Here is a 24,006-nt window from a genome sequence, read left to right on the forward strand (position 1 = left end):
AATAATCCCCCCCCCACCAGCCAAGAAAGTCAGTCTAATGTATGATAAAATGGAAAACACAGGAATCCAGCCCAAGTCTTCTTGAATTTCTCCCTCATATTTGTAGAATCAAATATAATGTTCAAGCTAAATGAACCCATCTCTAGAGCAGGGGGATTATTAGAATATTAAAACTGGAAGGGAACTTAGAGGTGATCAAGTGGCTTATAACTAACTTTAGAAAACCACAGGCTTTATGAAAGAGGAAAGTGAGGCCCAGAGAAGTCAAATCATTTTTATAAGATCACACAGCTGGGGGTAAAGCCGGATGACTTTGGATAAGTTCAACAGTCAGCACTGTTATTACTAGCACTATCTAATATTAGGAGAAAGCCTTGAGACACAAACATGGAGAAAAATAAGGAGGAAGTGGGTATAGATAAACCATGGAACATCACTGAAGCTGTATCACTGATATCATAGATTTATTTCAAACCACTTCTTGCCTAAATTCCCATTCTTGACCCCATTTCAGATCTTGAGTTTATATGAGAACTAATGTATATTTAAAGCCCTCTTAATCCCCATCTCTAGCCTGTGTCTTCCATGGTCTGGATCTACGTATATTAGCCTTCAGATTTTCCTTTGGGGAATGCTCTCCCCATATCGTTGTGAGCATCTGTGTGGTTTGAATTTGGGTACAATTTACTTTACACTGATTCTGGAATGGGGCTGTGATGGTTCTACTGCAATCAGCATTAATTCAACTCTTTGCCATGGTGATAGGAAAGAAATGGATATAAACACTGTTTGAAGCTAATCAGTACATGCAATTGCCTTAGTCATAGTGCTTGGGTATGAAAGGGCATGTAAATTACATTGGCCCATCAGAATTAAGCCTGCCCTTGTGTTTGTAGTAGGGTTTCCTTCTCTCTCCATCATTTTTTCCCTCCCTCTTTCCCTGCCACTATCTTTCTCTCCTAGAAGCTGCTACGAGTTATGCTGTGACAGTGTGAACTGTTCTTAAGACAAAAAGGGTGGGAGGCACTGCAGGAAAAGAATAAAGAGAAAAAATCAGGTGACATTTCAGAACTACTAGATCAAACCAATTGCCATATCAACCCACAGACATTTGAGATTATTATTTACATAAATCAATAAATTCTGTTAATGTTCAAGTCAATTTGAGCCCAGTTTTCAGTTATGTGAAACTAAACACATTGAAACTGATGGTGGAGGCAATGTGATTTAGGGGCAAGATTTAGAAGAAATAAGCAAACCCAGATTCTATTTCAGCAACTGACTGTATGACCTCGGGTTAGTTATCATGCCTTTCTAGACTACATTTTCCTTAGCTGTACATTTGCAGTGGAATATTGTCCTTGGCTGGTATTACGTGGTGTCGTGTGACCACATGAAGTAAGAGTTCGGAGTGAGGGAACCACAAACCCTGTGCAATTGAACTGTAGGTGATATTATTACCATCAGAAGATCTTACAACCATCAATATGATTATTATAGTACATTGCTGATTTTTCCTGTGTTTCAGGAGACAGGAATAATTTATCAAGATTTGCACTTCTGCAAAGCACTTGATGAAAACAAGAGTGGAAGTTTCTAAAGCAAAGCGGATTTCATTAGGCTGTTTAATATGAGTATTTATAGCCAAATTGTTTCCCAATTGACTTTGCAATCCTCATTTGTGATTCATAATTCTTGGTGAATAATTGCAATTATCATCTGCTTAATGAGACAGTGATTTCCTCTCTGCCCCATCTTTATTTTCCTTTTGGTAAAACCTTGCATTCGGTGCTGTGTATGTCATAGAAAGTTGGTCTATTAGAAGCTGATTTCCTGCCAAATGCCCAGAAAACCAGGCCCAGGGGCAGAAGAAAAATTCCAAATGTGAATGGATATAAACTACTTGGTAAATTAGCATCCTTTTTCAGATATATGCACAAACAAAAGTTCTATGATTGAAATGAGTGTAAGTGGTTTTATATGCATGCATGCAGTTAATTGAATGTTTGAGTCGCCCCACCCCCAGCCACACACACCAATTTATGTTGAAACCCTCTGCGATGGGATTTGTGGTGAGGCCTTTAGGAGGTAATTAAGTCATGAGGGTGCAGCCCTCATGAGTGGGCTTAGTGCTGTAGTAAGAGGAAGCCAGAAAGCTACTAAGCTTTCTTTCTGCCATGTGAGAATGTAACAAGAAAGTCAGCAGTTTGCAACCCAGAAGAAGTTATAAATATATATAGATATAGATAGTATATTGGTCCATTTATTGATCTTTGATGTCTTTCATCAATTTTTTGTTTTTGCCATACAAGTACATATTTTGTTAGATCTACACCAAAGTATTTCATTTTTTTTAGTCATTATAATTGGTAATATATTTGATTTTAAGTATTTACGTGTTCATTTTTGGCACATAGAAATAAACAATTTTTGTGTATTAATATCACATCCTGTGACCTTATGAGTTCTAGGAGACTTATTTTCATAGATTTCTAGATAATCTACATCACTTCCATGTTACAATAGACTGCTGTGTGGCATGTTTGATCTATGACTTGGTTGGTCTGAAAGAATCCAGTTCTTGGGCAGCCCTGACCATCTTGTCCCTTGATGTTTCATGTTCAAAAGCTCAGTACCTGTGGGGACCTCTCACCATGCCCCGTGCTTTTCCAACAGTGTGTATATCTCTGTTGCAGATGGACCTGTTCCCAAACCATAGATGTCTATGTTGTGATTCTTCTTTTTGGGCTTCCATAAACTCCACATGGCTTCCTTGCCCCTAATACATCAAGGTGTTGGTAATATAGACCATGTGGCAGGGTTGTCTGTATAATAAATTGGGTCAGGTGTATGGAGCCATTTACTTATTTATTTTTAAGTCTCATTACTACTGGAAAGTTAACATGTCATCTAGTAAATGAATAAGAAGGATGTTTCCAAGTGTGGAATATGCTACCTTCAAAATTGAAGAAGCCTATAAAGTATTTTGGTTTTTTTCTTATTCATGAGAGTTCTAAATATAACTTGTTTCTTGTCAATACAATAGCTCATATGTCCCAGATCACTAGATTTGTAAGGACTTTACAGATGTCAGCCTCTAGAGCATGCATATTTTCCACAGCCTCCAATTTGCCACTTCTTGTTTATCTAGACTTACTGGAGTCATATTCCTGATATGCTGCACCAATGCACTGCTCTTCACTATGTGTGAATGATCCAACTATCTTTGACAATATTATGACAAAGGTTGGGAGTGTTAACATAATCCTGTTAGCATTACAAATATATAATGCCACACATAAGGCAAACTGCTTCTGATTCTCCTTCCTGATAGGAATGGGAAATAGGCATTCACTAATACTTGGTTAATTCTATAGTAACATTCTTTCCCTATAGTATGATCCATATTGTATTTTAGGAGCCAGAGTGGTAAAATATAAATGAAGATTTGACAGGAAGTACCTCTCTTAATTCTTTGTTTTTTGAAGGTAATGTTCTATATATCATTTCACTTAGGATGCATTATTGTTTTTTATTTATTATCTTTGGGGAGAGGGAATTTCAAAGGTATCTGTTTAATCTACTCCAATACAGTAACTCTTATCCTAGGTCTAAGAACCAATATTAGGATTCTTCTAACTGCAAGTATGTCCATGCCAAATATGCATTAAGAAACCAAGAAAATGATTACCAAGTTTGTCTATGGATCCACGGGATCCTTTGCGAACCAGATTTAGGTTAGAACTTCACTTATTACCTGCATCACATATGCCCCCTACTCTAACAGGAGATCATGAGTATCAGTGTCAATGCAGACCATGTGTCTAACAATCTGTGTATCAAATAGTCATAATTCTGATTGCCTGCTTTTTACTGATTGTTCTTTCTCCAGCATTAAGTAGTTGCTTCATGTACATGCTCTGATCCATATTCACCTGAAGACTTAAAAGTCAGGCCTCTGCATGTTGTCAGAGTGCTCTCTCACTTTCTCTCTCTCCTTTTTGATACTCTTCCTTATAAATTTGACTCTACAGGCCTCCTTGAAAACTCAATCTCCATACTTAACTCCAAGAAACCAGTAGTCCCCTGAGTTCCCTTTCCCTGCACCACAGCCTAAAGGCACAGTCCAGGTGTGAGATGAGAGGCAATTATAGGTCTCATTCACTTGCTGTTCCTCAGTTTGGGGTCTCTGTCTTGCACTATTTTCCAGTACATAAAAAAATCTCTGTTTTATGTATATTTCTCGTTTTTCTATTTGGCCAAGGCAATTGGGTAAATACAGTTCTACTTTGTCTTGGCCAGAAACCAGAATTATATTTTAGTGTTTTCTTTTAAATACCTTAAACCTTTCTTTAAGTAGTTATTTTATGGCTGTCTACTTATTTTATAGCTCTTGTTTTATTATGAATAAGGGGTCCTTTTTTCCCATTATGCTCCTGGATTTGCTATTACTGGCATATAGGAAGACTATTAATTTTCATATGTTACCTTTATATTTGGATAACTTACCAAATTAAAGTCTTTTGTTACACATAGAATTTTTCAAATGATCCTCTTAGATTTCCCAGGGTGATAGTTAATATCACTTGCAGAACACAAACATTGCTACTTAATTTCCAAAAATCTTATCTCATATTTCCTTTTATTTCTCTGACAATATTGTTATCGTTGAATTAATGGTAATTTGAAGCAATTAAAATATTGTATTTTATTTAAATTCCAATGACTCTAATATTTCACCATTAAATGCAAGATTTGCTCTAGATTTAAGGAAGAAACTTTGTGTTAAGTTAATGGAGTTTTTCTATTCCTAGTTTACTAGGAATGGATGAATTTCATTAAAATATTTTAAAAATTATTTGGATTGTCTTATGTTCCTTCTTTTTAAATCATTAATAGTGTGATTTATATTAATAGATTTCCTAATGGTAAGCTGTAGTAACATTCTGATTAAAAAGATTAAAAGATTTAAAAATCTTTATTGATTATAATATATAATTGATCTTTAGTTTTTAAATGTTTCTTTATTTTGAGAGAGAGAGAGAGCACAAGCAGTGAGGAGGGGCAGAGGGAGAGGAGAGACAGAGGATCCCAAGCAGGCTCAACACTGTCAGCACAGAGCCCAATGGGGGGCTCAATCTCCTGATCTATAAGACCATGACCTGAGCCAAAATCATGAGTCAGCTGCTTAACCAAGTGAGCCACCCAGGCTCCCCCATTCATCTTTTAAAGTATAGTTAGATTCAATTTTATATTAGTTACCTAAATATTTGAATATTTACAAATTATTTTGGTTTCCAACTATATTTCTCAAACTGAGATCCATGGACCCAAATATTCTGTACATTTAGTCTCATGGTAAAATACTTCCAAATTGTGTCCTATTTGGCTGATATTCTAAATTTATACACATCTAAGTGTAATCTTGAAAGTGTGGGTCACCACCCTACAACTGAGAACTTATATGTATGTCCAGTGTCCCACTTTACCTTTGTGCTTAAGATGGATTTCTCAACAAGTATAGATCAAAAAATTACAAGGTTTGGGAGTAGAGCTTAGTGTAGAGCATTTGACTCCAAATATCACAAGGTGCACAGACAACAAGGGGTAGAAAAAAAATGACAGAATTGGGTCATTTATTTTTCAAAGCTCAAAACATATATGGTTACAAACAAGTCTCTCTCCCATCCCTGCATCCCTATCCTCTGGACACCTAATGTCTCTTCCATAGGCAACTGCTATGGTCATTTTCTCATATAGTTCCCGGTATCATATATAATACCAACATATAAGCAGATGTATATATAATCCAATGTAGTTAACATATAGCGTAAAAATGGTTTCAGGAAAAGAATTTAGTGATTTATCACTTACATATAACACCCATTGCTTATTCCAACAAGTGCCCTCCTTAATGTCCATCACCCATTTAGCAACCCCCCGCCCAACACCATAGATAACATAGTAATATGGGAAGACCAAGCCCAGAAAAATTTAACTGTGGCAGTTAATAATTTATTAAAGGTACTTTTGCTTGCACTGTGTGGATCAGAAGTCCTTAACACTTTCTACACATTTCTGGGCCTCACTCTATATTAAGTGAATTGGAATCTAAAAAGTTGAGGGTATGGATATCAATAAATATTTTCAATATTTACAAATAATTCTAATATGTAGGCAGAAATGAGAAGAACAGATGTAAATTTTCCCCAATATATATTAATTTGTAAAAATAAATGAAATTGTAAATAAGTAATGAAAATTTTGTCTCCTAGCAATAAAAGGTAAAATAGCCATTTAATGACTGCTTTAATATTTCCACAACGCTAATTTATTTTCAAGTGAACCAGGCATAGCTACAGATTTATTATATGACACCTGATTAAAATTAAAATTTGTGGTTAAAGAGTACAAGATTGCTCATTAGCAGTTTTTGGAAAATTATGAGTTGTGATGATTTGTAACTCGTAAATCAAACCCTGAAATTAGTAATTCTTTAAAAAATATATTTATGTGAACAAGCATACTCATTATCAGTTGTATTAAACTTAAAAACAGAAAAAAATAGACCTTTCTTCTTTCAAATACTATCCCACCTACTTAATGTAATGGTTGGTATTGAGTGGCTAAGAATAGATTACTTTATACTGTATCTTTTTTTAAGTAGGCACTTAATTTATGTGCATTTGTTTTGGGGGTTTAGGTAAAATAACTATAACTAATATGGAATTTTTTAAACTTAATTTTTGCTTATACATATATAAGTAACATTAAATATGTATATCAAAATAGGGTTTGTAAGATTGATTTCTCTTTTTTAATGTATATTTTTATTTTTTATTTTTTGAGAGAGGGAGACAGAGTGCAGGTGGTGAAGGGAAAGAGGGAGAGGGAGACAGAGAATTCAAAGCAGGCTCCAGGCCTTGAGGTCTCAGCACAAAGCCAGATGGGGGACTTGAACCCACGAACAATGAGATCATGACCTGAGCTGGTTGGACGCTTAACTCACTGAGCCACCCATGCACCCCAAGATTTACTTTTCTTGAAAGTGCTTCATATATTACTAAAATCTGAGAAACTTTATGACATACATTTTGTGTGTGTGTATGTTTGCACATGTGTGCACGCATACCTGTGTTGTCTTTGTTTAATTTTGTTTTCAGGCTTATTGTTTTTGATTGAGATAATTTTTGTATTTTACTTAGTTCTTATAATTTAAACATATAAGAATTAGGTCATCTTTGGTGGTGTGCTGCAGCTCTCTGGTAAAACAAAGTGGGTCTACCTCCTTTTGGGGGAAGGTACTAAATGTAGGACTATCTCTGTCTTACACTTATCAACATAGATTTCTAACTTCTATTGAGAATAGATCCACTGGATTTTCTAGCCTAGCCTTATAAAGTATTATTCACTATTCACTTATAATTGCTCAAGTAGCTTATGTATCAGTAGTCATACTGTCTTTATATTCTTAATGTTCATGTTTTGCATTCCCTTTCCCTTTTTCTCAACCATTTTTTGGAGGTTTGATCAAATTTATTGGCTTTATTTTGAAATACATAATCCACATCACTAATTTCTACTTCAGTTTTTAAAATCTTGTGGGACTTTTAACAAACATTTTGTGTGTATGTACTCTCTCACACTCTACATGGTCTAATCGACTAATATTAAATAGTATTTGTTTTCTCTTGTTCTAAATATCTGTACCTAAAGAAAAGAGAGAGGTTGGAGGGGACAGAAATAGATGGAGACATAACATTATTACTGACCAGGAAATCTTGGTTCAAGGATGTAAAGGGAGAGCCCATAGGAACATAAAGCAACATAGAAAAGAAAGTGTTAGAAAAAACAATGCATTCATTTATTAATTTTTTGGTTCAAGAGAGTCTACTTAAATATCCACTAAGCCCTTTGATAGACGGTTGTATCAACATGCTTTTAGACCAAAGTCTGTGATAATAACAAATTTATACAGTAGGAACTGTTGATATTTATTTGCCAAAATAAATCACAACTAGAAGAGTAGAATGATAGAGTTTTGGAAGACAGAAATAGAAAGTGAGTTTGAAAAAAAATAATTCACTGTAATTTTCATAATTATAAAAACATTTTGGTTATATATATTTATACATATTTAAAGGAAATACCAGGGTGCAATATAATTTGAATACCAAAATATCCATCTGTGTTTTTCTTCAACCAATTAATGATTGTAAAGTGATTTACAAATCCTATGTGCCACATGAATACTAAATGATTAAACTCAAAAATGGAAGTAGGAATATTGGTATTTAAGGGATCTATAACTTTGAATTTTTATATATGGCTGGAGAAGAAGAAATTTAAAGTGCCCAAATGATAATTAGTGGAAATTCTCTAAATATTCCTTTGATCTGAGAATAGTAGAAAGTATGGGTTGTACTTTTTTTTAATGTTATTTTGTTTGTTGGTTTCAAATATCCTGGGAACTTAGGTGGCATTTTTGTGCTTCAAATGGTCCCACAAGAGGAACTTAAAAATATGTATACATGATTATTACTGACTAGACAAAAACTGAGCCAGCTTATAATTATCTTCACAAATACTTGCACCTGCAAGTAATTCCTCTCTAACTGCTAAACTAGCCTTGCTAATTGCCCTGTTAATTGTAGGGGAAGCAGAGTTCAGACTACCAGAAGGGTCATCCCTGTTTCTTTTTTTTTTTTTCAATATTTTTATTTATTTCTAGGAGAGAGAGAGAGACAGCGTGAGCAGGGGAGGGTCAGAGAGAGAGGGAGACCCCGACTCTGAAGCAGGCTCCAGGCTCTGAGCTGGCAGTCAGCACAGAGCCCGACGCGGGGCTCGAACCCACGAACCGCAAGATCATGACCTAAGCGAAAGTCAGACGCTTAACCGACTAAGCCACCCAGGCACCCCGGGTCATCCCTGTTTCTAATGGTTTCCCTACAGAAAGTAACCTGCAACATTTTGTAGAAGTCCCTAGCCTTACTCTGGACACATTGATCAGACTGTATCCCTCTATGTTAGGAAAACCAGCATCTAAAACTATACCTTGCATAAAATAAGCCCTTGTTGTATATTTACCAAGGGATCAGATTATTTATGCAGACAGTAGGAGAGGTCTATTCGTTGGACAGCGATTTAAAGGGCAGGAGAGAGCACAACAGCCAAAATTTTACTCTCTATGGGTATGCTACAGCTGAAGTTCACTTAGAAAAGCACTAGAGATTTGACTTGAGAATTGCTTTCCATTAAGAGTAAGCCAAAGTTTCTGAGACTCCAACTGTTTTCTAAACCCTGTGTGCTTAGAGCTTGATGGATGCTCTTCCTACAGATAAGGAAATCATGACCCAGAAATGGTGAATTGCCCAAAGTCACGTAGGTGCCAGATTTAGTTATGCTGTTGTTTCTGCTGTACCTGTAAATAAACTTTAGGTTGGAGTTTCCATGTAGAGGCTGATGTGTAATGGCTTTATCCCAGCCTAAAGTGCTAATGTCTTTAATACCATAAAAGCATAGATCCTCAAAACATAAAATGACTTTAAAGTTTCCCACTTAACTCTTCCCCTCCTTACTTCCCTGATGAGGAAACTGAGGACCAGATAAGGAGAGCAGTTTACCCAAGGATATATAATAATTTATGTACACACTCATGCTGTCATCATTGAAAAGTGAAATTATGATTCATTTACATTCTTTTTTTTTAATACTTTATTGTCAAATTAGTTTCCACATAACACTCACTGCTCATCCCCACAAGTGTCCTCCTCCATGCCCATCCCCCCCTCCCNTCTTCATGCTCATGGATAGGAAGATTCATTTACATTCTTAACTAAGTTACAGACATGTTAATACATTTTAATTTAATTCTCATTAGTCACCTATATTTAATAGTTTTTATTTTTCTTTTATGTAAAGATTTAATTATTCAGATTACTCTACCCTAAGAGACATGCAATAAAAAATTGCCGACCTATTTGTTGCAGAAATAAGCAAACACATAAAAATTGCCTATCACAAATGGTCTGAAGCTCAATATTGCCTGTGATATATATTTAAACAGCTTAATTTCCCCTTTTTATCAGAAACATTAAACTATTAATTTCAGACACGTCTTCCTTTCTAGATATCAACATGTTTTTCCTGAAGCCTTTCAAGTAATAACAAAATTAACTCATTGTGCAATCCTGTCCATTTTTGGCGGCTCTCCAGGAATCACTCTCTGACTCAGAGTCCTCAATATCCATATTTTTTGTGTGTACAGTATCTTCCTTTATGCCATTAAGTGTATAATCATGTTGATGATACAGCTTTTCTTAACAGTACTCCATTATTCTCTTCTAGAATTTCTCTATGCTACTAATGCCCAATCAGTAAATTCAGGTGCTGGTGCATTACCAGAAAGCAGCAGTGGAAAGTTTTCAGATAAGAACTAATTGCTAAAAAGATAACAACCATGTATTCCTTCTTCAAATGATCTTTAAATGTTTTTTTTTTTAACCAAACTGTCAAAGGGTCTAGTCAGGCCATCAGGAATTATAACCAAGTTTGTACGTGCCCAAGCAATGACAACCACCACTTTGTGGATTTCCATTACTTACAGAGTTGTAAGGTTTCACACTGATTTCTGAGATGTTCATATTTAAAATATGAACAGATGACCATTTCTGAATTGATGAAACACACTTCATCATCTCAGACATCAAGCCATCCATCTTCTGTTCCTTGGTAAGGAGAAAAACAAACATAACAAAAAGAAAACACTCTCCTCTTCACTTTTTCCCCCCAATAACCCTGGTTCTTACTGAGCATGGAATGTTTTACCTGCTTTATTTCCTGAATTCAGGGATAAGCTCTTCGTGTTGTACTCAAGTGGCCCCACATTAGCCTTTTCATTTGAATCCAATTTTGTGAACTACATCAAAGCCTTTACTCCAAATTTTCAGTCATCTCAGGGTCAGTACAGTTTCTGTGGAATCTCCTATAATGTTAACAGTGTGGTTTAAAATAACTCTCATCTGCAGTTCACCAGAGTTGAGATTGTAAGCAATTCTAGTGAAATTGGCATGATTTTTTAACTCATATGCTCATCAGCAATATCCTCCACTACTCTCCCCCCACAAAAAGTTTCTCCAAATCTGAATTTTACCTTTGCCATAATCCAAATGCATTGTCACTTTGCCCTTAAAACCAGAGTTCTAGAACTCTGTGACCCCTTTGGGTTAGCTCTTGGCCAATGGCAGTTTCCCTGAGCTGGGGTTGGAACAGCTGAAGGATGAGAGGGCAGAAGATACAGTTTGGCTGCATGCACACTGTGTGCACTTTGCGTGTGCTCTGTACGTGGGCCACAGATGTACAAAAGATGCATGCCCTGTTCTAACCATATATATTCCAAAAAGCATTTTTTTCTCTGCCTTTCTGGATTATTCATTTGCAAACTTTTCTGGCTGTCTGTAGATTCAGTTTTACTCTTTTCACTTGCAAAACACAAGGGAAAGGGAGTAGATAACACTATTCTGTGTAAATAATAGGTACTTAGTAAATATTGTCTTCCTTGAATCATTGAGTGATATACTGATAAACTATTATGTAATTTTTCAAACAATGAAAAATGATTATTGAATCTCCATCAATTAAAAAATTTTTTCAGGAAATACGCCCTAAGTACAACACTCAACCTATATACTTTTAGAATGAAAAATAAATGACTATGGGAGGAAGTGCCTGGAACACAAAAAGCCACATGCTTTGGGGGCTACATTCCATTCATCCTTAGGGATGTTTTTATTCTCTGTCCCATTGAACTGCTTACATCTTTAGCAAATTGGTCACACTTCATCTGTGTGTGGCTACCAGGTCCTTCTGGAGGTCTTGACCACTTTTACTCCTAACTTGATTCCTCATTGAGGTTTAATCTTTTTCAAAGTACTGCACACCTCTCTGACTACTCTTCTTCCATAAACTCTTACTTACACTTCAGAGTTATCTGTGTGTCTAAGTTTCCTACTCTCTCTACATTCTTCTACAGTATATGTATGTAGGTTCTGTTTTTAAAATGTAACCACTATCCCCAAAGTAGGATTCAAACTCATGACCCTTGAGATCTAGAGTTGCACGCTATACCCACTGAGCTAACCAAGCACCCCTCCTGCTGTGACTCTTCAATACTTTTCTCTATTCATCTCTCATCTGCTAGCAGTAAGAAATTTCTGTAGAAGAGAAAATAATTACTGCTCTCAAGTAACTTAAAATATAGTTAGATAAGTATAAAATATATCATGGAACAAAACAAAATAGGCACATTTATTCCAAGCCATAATTCTTGAATTGGCACCACTGAGCTCTATATAGTACCAAGAGATGTTCTCTTTAAAAAGTTACACAATCATAAAGAAAATGTGGTTTGTATACACAATGGAATACTATATGGCAATGAGAAAGAATGAGATCTTGCCATTTGTGACAACATGGATGGTACTGGAGGGTATTATGCTAAGTGAAATAAATCAGAGAACGACAAATATAATGTTTTCACTCATATGTGGAACTTGATAAATTTAATGGAGGACCATGGTGAAAGGGAAGGGGAAAAATAGTTTCAGAGATGGAGGCAAACCATAAGAGACTCTTGAATGTGGAGAACAAACTGAAGGTTGATGGGGGTGTGGGGGAGAGGGGAAATGGGTGATGGACATTGAGGAGGGCACTTGTTGGGATGAGCACTGGGTGTTGTATGTAAGTGATGAATCACAGGAATCTACCCCCAAAACCAAGAGCACAATGTATACACTACATGTTAGCTAACTTGACAATAAATTTTTTTAAAAAAATTACATAATCAATTCCATTTTGGAAATACTACATTATTGTATTTCACTGTTTCAGATTCCTGGTGTACATTAGTATATTAAAATACCTGAGAAACTCTGTCTTATAATCCCTAATGTAACTTGGTGAGTGCCAGTGTTGCTGCAGACCTTCTGAATCTAGTGTCTTTTTAAATGTGTTATACTTGATAATATTCCAGAAAGGGACTAGTCATCCAAGAGAGCTTTTCAGAAATGTCATGTGGAGTATATCTCTTGCACTTTCTCCAGAGTTATAAAAGCTAGGATGCTTCTATCCCCAAATATACAGGCTGACCCCCTTCTTTCAGTCCACTGCCTTCCCTGTTCTTATGACAAGCTACCTTTCCAGGCTCACCTGTGACTCTACCCCCTGTGCGTCTGCACTGTGATTCACTGTCCCTGCATATCTGTATCTTGTCCATCCTATTGTGTGACCCAAGAGGCTGATCTCAAATGAGCTTCCAGCTGGGTTTGGCCACTGGGAGAAAAAAAAAAAAAATCAGAGGCCAAGAGGGCTGGAGACTGGTCTCATTTCCTGGGCATGCACTCCCTGCTTCCTCTCTCTATTTTTCTCTTGCCCCTTCCCTCTCTCTCTCATGTTGGTGATGGGTTCATTCTTCTACAAAAAGGCAAAGCTCATGTCAGGTGGCCTTCTCCCACAGCTATAGATTTCTCCAGATCTTACAACAGCCTCTTTCCCTTGCCTCTTCATGTCATAGCTGCTTCCTGCTCTTGATAGCCATGACATGTTGCACAAACCTTTGCTGAACTTCAGTAAACCGTCCCAGTGCCTTGCAAAAGTTCTTATTAGACTCTCTTTAATCATCCATATGTGGATGGTTAGGACCATGCCTGTATCCTCTGGAACTGTGAATGTCTCATCCTAGTGACAACACAAACTTTTGCTTCTTTCCTCCGGTTGGTCTCTAAGGTGGCAATGCCATTTTATCCATGTTCTAACTATAGGCATCCTCCTAATCAGGCAAGGCTCACTCCAATTGCTGCTTTATTCTTGCCCCTTTTTCTTCTTTTGAAAATCAAAACTCTTTTCCCCACTTGCCCACTTATATTACACAGATTTTCCCACAGGCCTGCATCCTCCACAGTATTAACACGGTATATTTTACTCAGCAAGTTCTCTGTGTAGTTTTGTTGAATGAAGCTGTTAGTGACACATTACATATAGCTGATAGAAGGAAATGAAAGATTAGGTCTAACTCCTACGACTTAACTTTCTTCACTGCCAACTGTGTGCGTTTACTTTTTTAGCAAAGTGTTTGATGATAGCAAGAGTAAAAAGCCAAACTGTCTGTCATGTAAGCATTTTAGGAAAAGCAAGTATATCACTCCCTTCATGACATTATTATGGCAAAATGATTGTATGTCAGCACAAGGTGGGTCTCAGAACCTATCTGTGCCCCATTTTATATAGACAGAACATGAATTAGAGAACTCTTCCGCTGTCATTCCATAGTAGTCCTGATCAGCCCAGGTGATGATGGTATGTATATTTTGCTCCTTTCCTCTCCATCTAGGGTGTGAGTTATGACAGAGGACAAGCCAACAGGATCATCATAACAGTGATACTTCAAGAAGGGTCATATGACCCAAAAGGGACTGTGGGAATCCTATCTAAGATGTTGCCAAAAATACTGAGAGAAACATTGTTTTGCTCTAAGATTTGTAAACTGAAAGACTGTCTTCATTTTAGTCGGGATAGGATAGGTTATGTTACAGTAATAAGATCTCCCACATTAGTAGAATAATACATCCAAAATGTTATCCTGTATTTGTCTCTCACACACAGTCTATTGTCATTTCAACCAGTTCACCATGTGATGAGTCTTGGATCCAATCTGATTAAACATCCCAAGCAAGAACTGTACCCTCTGGGATACATGGCCTCTTTTGTCAATGTTGCAGGTATGACAATACCAGGGAGCTCTAAGCATGAGCTTCTCACTGTGTCAGCCTGGAAGTGACACATCACTTCGTCTTGCTGCACACTGTCAAGTATGACCGACCTGCCTAACCATAAGCAAATGTAGAAGACTATTACCACATCTGAATTTTTGTAGGCCTCAAATATCCATGTGAAAACTGCATCACAGGGAAGCTAAGCATCAGGTAGCTAAATCAAGAGTTGCAGAGGAATATTTCTGACAAAAACAGTTAAAGCCAGGACCCAGCCAGGCTAAGCCTCAACATACTCTGGCTCCCACAGGCGTCCAAAAAGGCAGAAGCTTGTGTCTTTCTGTGCACGTTAGTGGGTCCTATGCAAATGAAGCATAACAAATAGACATGCACCCTCTGGCAGATGAGTCATGAAAAATGTAAAAAGAAAAAAGTAATGACTGAGAAACTCAATTTTAAAAATTGTCATGGAATTCATGCTGCTTTTGTCTACATGTAGCTTTCTGTTCTTTGCTAAGTGGGTGAATAAGCAAGGTAGGTGGAAAGAAAGGTAGACCTTTATAGTTAATTAGAAACTAGGAAAGCAAAGCCAGACTTAGCCTTTATTTAAATTTCTGAATCTTCTAGGGAAACAACTGTGGTGGCTTGTTGAGATGCACAATAAGCCATCAAAAGGAATTATTTCGACAAACTGCTCTCTACAATTGAAGCCACTTAATAGAGTGTTTGAGTCTATACAGGGTAAATAGTAACAGGAGTTTCTAGTCTGTAAACTCTAATAATAATAACAGTGGCCTTTACTGAGTGCCTCCTATGTTTCAGGCACTATGCTAAATGCTTTACTTAAATTATACTAGTTAACATTCACCATAACCCAGCAAGTTTGATATGATTATTGTGTGACACAATCAAAATATGGCAGCATAAGGAGGCTATGTAATTTGCAGAAGACTGATGAGAAATCATGACTTTCTGATACAAATTAAGAATTTGTGTGTAAAACTAAATTGTACCTAAGTATATTAGAAAAGCCTGAATGTTTGTTATGTATTTTAAAATGCCATCTGATAAAATGACTTTGGAAAAAAATCATGTTTAGATTTTTAAATTAATGGCTCTGATACTTGAGATAAGAAAGCAGTGAGTGTAAATTGCTAATTTCTTTCCTCATAGTGAGCAAAATACCAAAATAGAAAGTGAGTAGGATGATCTGCTCAAGTGGGCAAACCTTAAAAAAAAAAAAGATGATAAAGCCTCAGGAGTATTAATCTCACTGCAACAAAATTTCCTTGGTGTGAGGTCAAGCACAGGTCTTCTGTGTTAAGGAGACTGAACTTGATTTCTGATCTACCTACTCAATTAACTGCAGGATCTTTGGCATATTAGTTAATGTTTTTGAAACTTAGTCTTCTTACCTCTAAAGTAGAAATGATAATGCTAACATAATGGTATCTACCTTATGAGCATATAGCATTTGTTATTTAAAGAAGATGATCCACCTGAAAGGCCTATCAACCTGCCTCACATGCTACAGGAGCTTGCAGCCTGGAGACTGATCTTATAATTGCCCTCATTGCCATAATTGTCAACATCAGGATTGTCACTCTTCATCCTAACCTTTGTCAAATTAAATATATCAAAGCAGCTAACTTGGTTCAGTGATCATCTTTATGATGATCTGTTTTCATTTCTGGAGGATGGCAATACTCTCATTCATTTTGTTATCAGCTTTTTGTGAGGTTATATTTTTTTTCCTCCCCAATTTTGTAATTAGGGACTGAAAAAAAAACAAACAACGATTCAAAGTGAAGACACTCATGCTAATAGGATTTAATTGCACTTTAACAGGTAGGAGTTAGTGCTTTTTGAGACATAGCACAGGATAATTGGAACATTTGGTGTAGAGTTTGGGCAGTGCTGTTGCTGAATAAAGCATCCGGGAATACAAATACTGTGAGGGAGGAAGCTCATGCTATTTTCTGTAAACAAAAGTGAATTTAACGGTTGTTTACAGGTATGCTTGAAATTGCAACTTTTTTCAACTGCAAATCTACTTATCTGTTTGGAGTAAAGAAACGAGTAGGCAATTAAACACATCCTGGAAAAAAAATCAAAACATGGAGTAATAAAGTAAACCAAGCAACATTGAATTTCCAGGCATAAAACTAACTTAGATACCAATAAATTATGCCTTTGGAGGTGTTCTGTACTGGCAGGTTGTTACAGCTTCCCTCCCTTCTTCCTATCTGTAAAGTTTTCACATTTCTTCTGCCACTTCCTTTTCTTCCACCCTCTTTCCTTCCTTTGTTGAGTGGGAACCAGTCACAATTTGGGGGACAAGTAGATGAATATGAATGATACAGTTGCTCTTTGTCTGTTGGCGAACAGAAAGTATATTGTCAATTACAATATAATGCTCTCAGGAGGCCAGTCAGTGAACACCTAAGAGAGTTACCAGATCCAAACTTGGGTGTATGGGGATGGCTTTCTGAAAGAAGTCACTTTTCCACCCAAACTCAGAGGTTGAGTAGTTATGTTGTGTGTGGAGGCAAGGAAATGGAGATTTTAAAAGAAGAGCAAGGGGTGACTGGGTGGCTCAGTTGGTTGAGTGTCTGACTTTTGATTTCAGCTCAGGTTGTGATCCCAGGGTCATGGGATTGAGTCCCACATTGGGCTCTGCATGAGTATGGAGCCTGCTTCAGATTCTCCCTCTCTGCTTCTCCTCTGTGCTCTCTCTCTCTCTCTCTCACCTCTGCTACTCTCCCCAGCTCTCTCTTTATCTCTCTCAAAAAAAGAAGGAAAGAAAGAAACAAAGAAAGTAAGAGAAAAAGAAAGAAAGAGAAAGAAAGAAAGAAAGAAAGAAAGAAAGAAATTGGCATGTATGAAAAAGCTGCCCCAATGTGCTGGGATGTGTACACCATCCATTATGGCTAGAGCGTGGGGCTTGGAATAGATTAGAGATGTAAGGAAAATATTGGCAGGTCTTAAGTGGTGCTCTGACATGATCACATTTACAGTGTAGAAATATCATCTTAACTGTATGGCAGACAATGAATTTGAAGGATATGGAACAAGTCTGGCAATGGTGGGACATGTTAAGAAACTGTAGTAACTCATGTAAATGGTATGGTGTTTTGAGCTGGGGTAATGGAAGTAGGGAGAAGAAACAGATGGAATCAAGAAATGATAAAACAGAAAACTTAGCAGAATTTATGAGTTCTTGTGGGAAGGTTCATTTTTGATGAACAAGTATAAGAACTCAAGGATGCCCCCCAGACTGCTGGCTTGAGAACAGCAGTCTCAAGCTGCTGTTGGATGGACCTACTTGTGGAGACAAGGAGCCCTGGGGAAAGCATACATTTGTGAAGAAAAAGTAGAACTTTGAGGAAATCTCCGTAGGATGGGACAAAGAAGCTTATAAGAGAAACTGAGAAGGAATAGCCAAAGAGGCAAGAGGTAAAGCAGAGGAACTTGCTGTCACAGCATCCAGGGAAGAGGGGATTTGAGAAAAGGCAATAATATGGGGGTGTACACATTGGAGCAGAGGTTGTCTTATGTTTGCTGATGAGTGAATAGGATAGGAGGGAGCAAAAAGAGAGTACAAATGTCTCTTCTCTAATTCTAAGCAGCATAGAATAAAGAAGAGGTGCCTACTACAGGGTTGTTGTCAGAGCAGGGTAGTTGTTCTCCCCCAAAAACAAACTCAAGGAGAGAGAGAGAGAGAGGAAGGGAGGGAGGCAGGGAGGAGACAGAGAGAGAGAGAGACCAAGGGAAACTAAAAACTCTGGGGAAGAAAGATTAATGGAGATTATTTAAACCTAGGATCAAAGTTTTTACTATTAATAATGAATACCCATGGACCCAATGAGTGAGGGAGGAGAGAGAATAAGTCCCAGGACTGAGAGGCAAAATTGTGAATTTCTATGATAATATTCTTCTCAGCCAAATGGCTGGCCACTCTGCTGGCGCACTGGCATCTTGTTCCCAGTGGCAAAATAATGCCACCTGGTTTGCTGCTTTAGAAACTTAGCATCTGGGTTAGCTGAAACTGCTTGAATGGTTAAGGAGAGCAGAGTATAGATGCTCCAAGAAAGTTTGTACTTGTTTCAAAAAGCATACAATTGATTGATAATAACAATAATCTCATATTCCTACTCTATTTTTAATGATAATATTTATTAAGTACATTACTATAGCCAAATTCTGTGCTAAGGTTTATTTTTGTTAGTATGAAATGCTTACAACTGTCCAATGAAATAATTGCTTTCATTAGCCTAATTTTACAGATGGAAAGATAAGGAACTGAGTTTTCTTGACATTGGCCAACTTGTCTCAGCCCATTTATCTGATAGTTGGTAAATTGAGGAATTGGACCCAACCCATGCTACTTCTTCACTTTGACATGGTGATGAAAAGAACTTGATTGTTCTAATAAAAACAGCTCACATTTATCTAAGAATTATGCTAAATGTTTTCATAGCCATCATTTCATTTAATCCTTACAAAAACTGCATGAGGTGGGCACTATTGTACACCCATTTTATAAAATTGGTCTCAATAAGGTCAGGGCACTCATCTAGTGTTATGAAGCTGACACTGCAGAGGTAGGATTTTATTCAAGTTGTTTGATGTAGATTCTGTACACTAAACCATCTCCCTGTTGTTTATTAACCTGTGATACATGAGTCAGGGATGCATGAGTTGTAAATTGGACAGAGTCAGTGTCCTACTAATAAAAAGCCAATTTGGGATTCTATTTTGCTCTTTTTGGAAGATAACACATGTTAGGTGCATGGGTTACCTGCTAAGGAGAAGCAAAATGTGGCTACAACTGATCTGAGAATATCCAATGAGCCATGAACAAATGCCATACTTTTTAAGGAATAGAAAGGAGCGTCAGAGAACTCCTGAGGAAAGCAGGGAAATTATACTTCTAGAAGCAAATTCAGAACAACTTTTCCAGCTGAAGGATGTTATGGAATCACTCTAACATCCAACCGAGAGGCTCTTAAATAGTGTCTGGCTCTAGGTTTTCTCCTACAAGGTGACTATTTGTCTGTTTTGGCACTTTGGACTGAGAAAAGGCCCAACACCTCTTTTCAAGGTTATTTTTCTTCATTGAATTCTGAAGAAGGGCACCACTCCCTTGGTCCTGTACCAGGAAGATTTTGATCATAAAAAGCCCAGCTGCATAGTCCACACTGCTAGGGAGAGAGAAAGGGAAGATAAAACCCCTCTAAAATCCCTACCACTTGCTGGGAGCTACTACAGCCAGAAATATGAAATGCTTTTTATCTAAAAACTGAAGCCACAAGGGAGAAAGCTGGAAAAAAAAATCATTACCAAACAATTTACACTAAATAATAAATGTGGAGGGGATTCTGTTAGGAATGCATATTAGAAATTTCATTGGCTTTGTTCTTTGGGAGTTCTGTGGACATAGCCTATAGATATTTTGAGGTTTTTCCCTCTGGAAAATAATAACAGTGGCTTCTTGTGCCTACTTCTGTTGTATTTTCCACTCCCACACCATTCACAAGACGCAAAATAATACGCATCCAACAGGAACTTAGGCTGGTAAGTTTTCCTTGAACTTCACATAAATACATACACACACATGCATACCAGGTAAAAATGGAAAAATTAAAAACAAATAATTTTAAGGACATTTTTAACACACTTTCTTCTCTCTTGTTCTCTATAATTCAAATAAAATTTGTTAAACACATTATTTCCATCAGACACTCACTGGGTGCTACGCATGATAAAATGATGAGTCACATATGGCCTTTAAACTTAATGAATTCATAATTTATTGAGGAAGACTGTGGGGGATACACTTTATGATAGCACAAAGCAGACTGCTAGTTGTAATCACAAAAAAGACACAACATGCTTAAGAGGGCATAGAAGTGGAAGAAATGAAATTTTAGTGGATTAGTTGTTTGAGTTTTGACCTAATGTCTCAAATCACTCACTAATTTCTGTAACTTTAGACAAGTCCTTAACTGCTCTAACTGTTGGTTTTCTCACTTGTAAATTGAAGATAATAAGAAAAGCACTTTTATTAAAGATGATATGAAGAGCAAGTAGCCAATTAATTTTAGGTGGTACTCTTATAAAGGAGGATTGGAGAAGGCTTTTCAAGGGTGGTGATATTTTCATTGACCTTTGAAAGACAGTAGTGTTTTTGATAGGGAGACAGCTGTGGAAAAGATGTCCAAGCTGATACAGCAGGAGCATAGCACCAGTTGTGTTCAGCCTCAGGTAGAGCTGAAAGCTGCCATACTCTCTCATGTCCTCCTGCCATTCTGTGCATTTCTCCCTATTGGGATCACTCCTTTGGAGTGTGCAAAGGGACTACTTCTAGTATCCAGAATCAAACTTGACATCAGAGTCTAAAAAGTGTGGGGCTCTTTTGCTTTTGAATTTATTATTAGCCATTAACTCAATCATTTTATCAGTTTAGCCAATGAGAGTCTTAGGAAGCAGAGTGGCAGGCCAAATGAAAGCTTCAGGACAGATGAGCTTAGTTGAAGTTCAATAGGTGAAAACGGGAAAGGGTATGGGCCCTTATAGACCTGGTAAATGGGCCAATGGCAGATGGCCTACTTCTAAATTCTCCTAAAGGCAAATTCTGGTCATGTTGATCAGCCTTCTCTAAATGAAGGTAGAGAGCAAAGAAGAGGATGTGTTGGAGGAGTAGTACTGAAGGCCACATCACTGGCTACTTCACACCTACAGTTCATCCATTGCATCCACAATCATAAGTAACTGACATTGATTTCCAGTTGAATTTCTTACAATATGATGTTGAAAAACATCCCCAAGGTGACTAATACACATCTTTTTGATTCACTGTCTACTATTTCATAACAAGAATTTATCAACCTAGCCATGATTTATCTAATAGTGCATTTTAGCTCACCTTACTTCTCAACTTGGAAGGCAGGTTCCCTCTCCTCGTCTGTTGACAAGCTAAATCATACTTTTCTCCAATGCCTAGATTTGCTCAGACTCTTTCCCTTGTCACTCCATATCTCCTACATCTGAACCCAATGTCCTTGTCACTTATCCATTTTGAGAATACACTGCCTCATGGGGAAAATGATTTGATTACCTTGGCAGCTCTGTTCCATTTCTCAGGGTAGATAGAATCTGAGTCCCTTGAGGAGAGAAAGGGACAGAGATCTGTTTTCTTCCTCATAACACCCAGAGCCCTAGATATATTCCTTGAAGACTTGCCAATTAATTATAGGTAGGGACAAAAACATTAACACAATCAGCAAAATCCCTAGTTCTCTTGAAATCTTGTAACTTCCTCTCCTTTTCTCTAACACTTAAAAGATTTTCATACCAAGTTATACCTGTCTTCTTTTGTTTACAACCCCTTCTCTTCTTCTTCAGTACAGTTCAGCCCTTCCCCCCAACCAAAATTGAAAATGAATTAACAAGAAAATGCCAATATAAATATATGCCTAGATCCATCCTGTCTTCCACATGTAGAAAGTTGTCCATGTATGAATGTCCTCATTCATTTTTGTACACAAGCTTTCTCAACTAGCTAGATCAAGTTGCTGCAGTACACATTTCCTCCATTTTTGAAGGGAGAAAATGAAGCCCAGAGATGCTAATGAATTACCTAATCACACAGAGCTTAGCCTGCAACCCAGAACTCTTTCAGGGTTCAACCCACTATGCCTTTAGTAAAAAAATCACAAAGTTGGGGACCATGGCAATGTCAAAATTGGCAGAGTTGTTCATCTCTTCTGTAAAAATGTAGATCTCCTTTCAGCAAGGTGAGTACAAAATATAAAACACACTCTAACACCAGATTCTTAGAGTTCTCTGTAACCCCAATGTATGAGCTTCTGATGTCCACGTACAGCCCATTCATTCTTACCTAAATGGCCTTACACACATTGATTGCCAATTAAAGCTTTTGTTGCCAACAGAGTAGCCAAGACCTAAAATTAGCCCCTCACTTCTTATGACTCCAGGGCACCCAGCCAACGTGATATTTATGACTGTTACAGACCAGTGAACTAAAAACAGCCATGACACAGAAATGAGTCAAAATGGCTTTTTGTCCCAGAGAAACCAAAATGAAACACATGTTCTTGAAATAGATAAGATGGTTTTTACCCAATTCTTACTTCTACACACTAGAGGTGATTAGAAAATACAAAACAATAAGGAATGAGAATAATAATATTGAGTGTATGCATATTGCATAACTTCCATGTATGGTCCAATTATATGTATCTGGCATATATTTGACATTCATCACTTATCAGGTATTTACCAGAACAAAAGATAGAAGGTATGTGTTACTATTTCCAGTCTTCTGATGAACACAACAGAAAGTTAAGTGGTTGAGTAAATGGTATAAATTACTAGTAAAGAGATTGAGCCTGAACCCAATTCTGTCTCCAAATGTCCTTCTTTCCCTGGTCCTAACTATTGCAGGGACTGACAGATTGTCACTCTCTTCTATGATCCCCCATAAAACTTTATCAAATACTATAAAAATTATTGCTTTGTATTTTGATATTCTCTTTACATAATTTCCTGCTTCCTTTGAGAGTGTTGGAGCTCTAAGTCCTGGCTGCATCATTTATGAGCTTTAAAATTTGGCCAAATCATTGGACACTTTCCTCTCTATAGAACAAAAATATAATAATTTCCTCTTCATAACATTTTGTGAATAATTAAATGAGATGAATACAGAACTTGCTATTCAATAAGTGCTTACATATTTATTATCATCTAAGGACCCAAGGGTACCAGCAAATGATGGTGTGAATCATGTGTGACACAGGCAGAGGTTGTGTCTCTCTTGAATACCACTAGCATAGTACCTACCAAAGAATATGTGTGTAAATATATATTGGTTTAATGAAAGAGAGAACAAACTTTTTAAGGTCTGAAGGCCATAGGTATAGCTCAATAGTTCCCAATCCATTCATCTTTGACCTAAGGACTAGGAGATCTATTGTTAGAGATCTGTAAAATAATGTCTGCTAATAAAAAAAGTAATTCTCATGCATCGACATACTGCTGTTTAACTATATATAGATACTGTTGTGATTTCTGAGACATAAAATTTCTTAAAAGTTTTACTTAAATCCTAATTGTTCCTTGTCATTTATTTTCCTATTCAGTGGCTAATATGATTATGACAAGGTCATAACAGGTGTCCATGAAGTTCCTGAGCATGAAGGGAGAAAGGGCGCACACA

This window comes from Crocuta crocuta, unplaced genomic scaffold, assembly GCF_008692635.1.
Source record: "Crocuta crocuta isolate KB4526 unplaced genomic scaffold, BGI_CrCroc_1.0 scaffold619, whole genome shotgun sequence".
In the NCBI taxonomy this organism is placed as follows: Eukaryota; Metazoa; Chordata; class Mammalia; order Carnivora; family Hyaenidae; genus Crocuta; species Crocuta crocuta.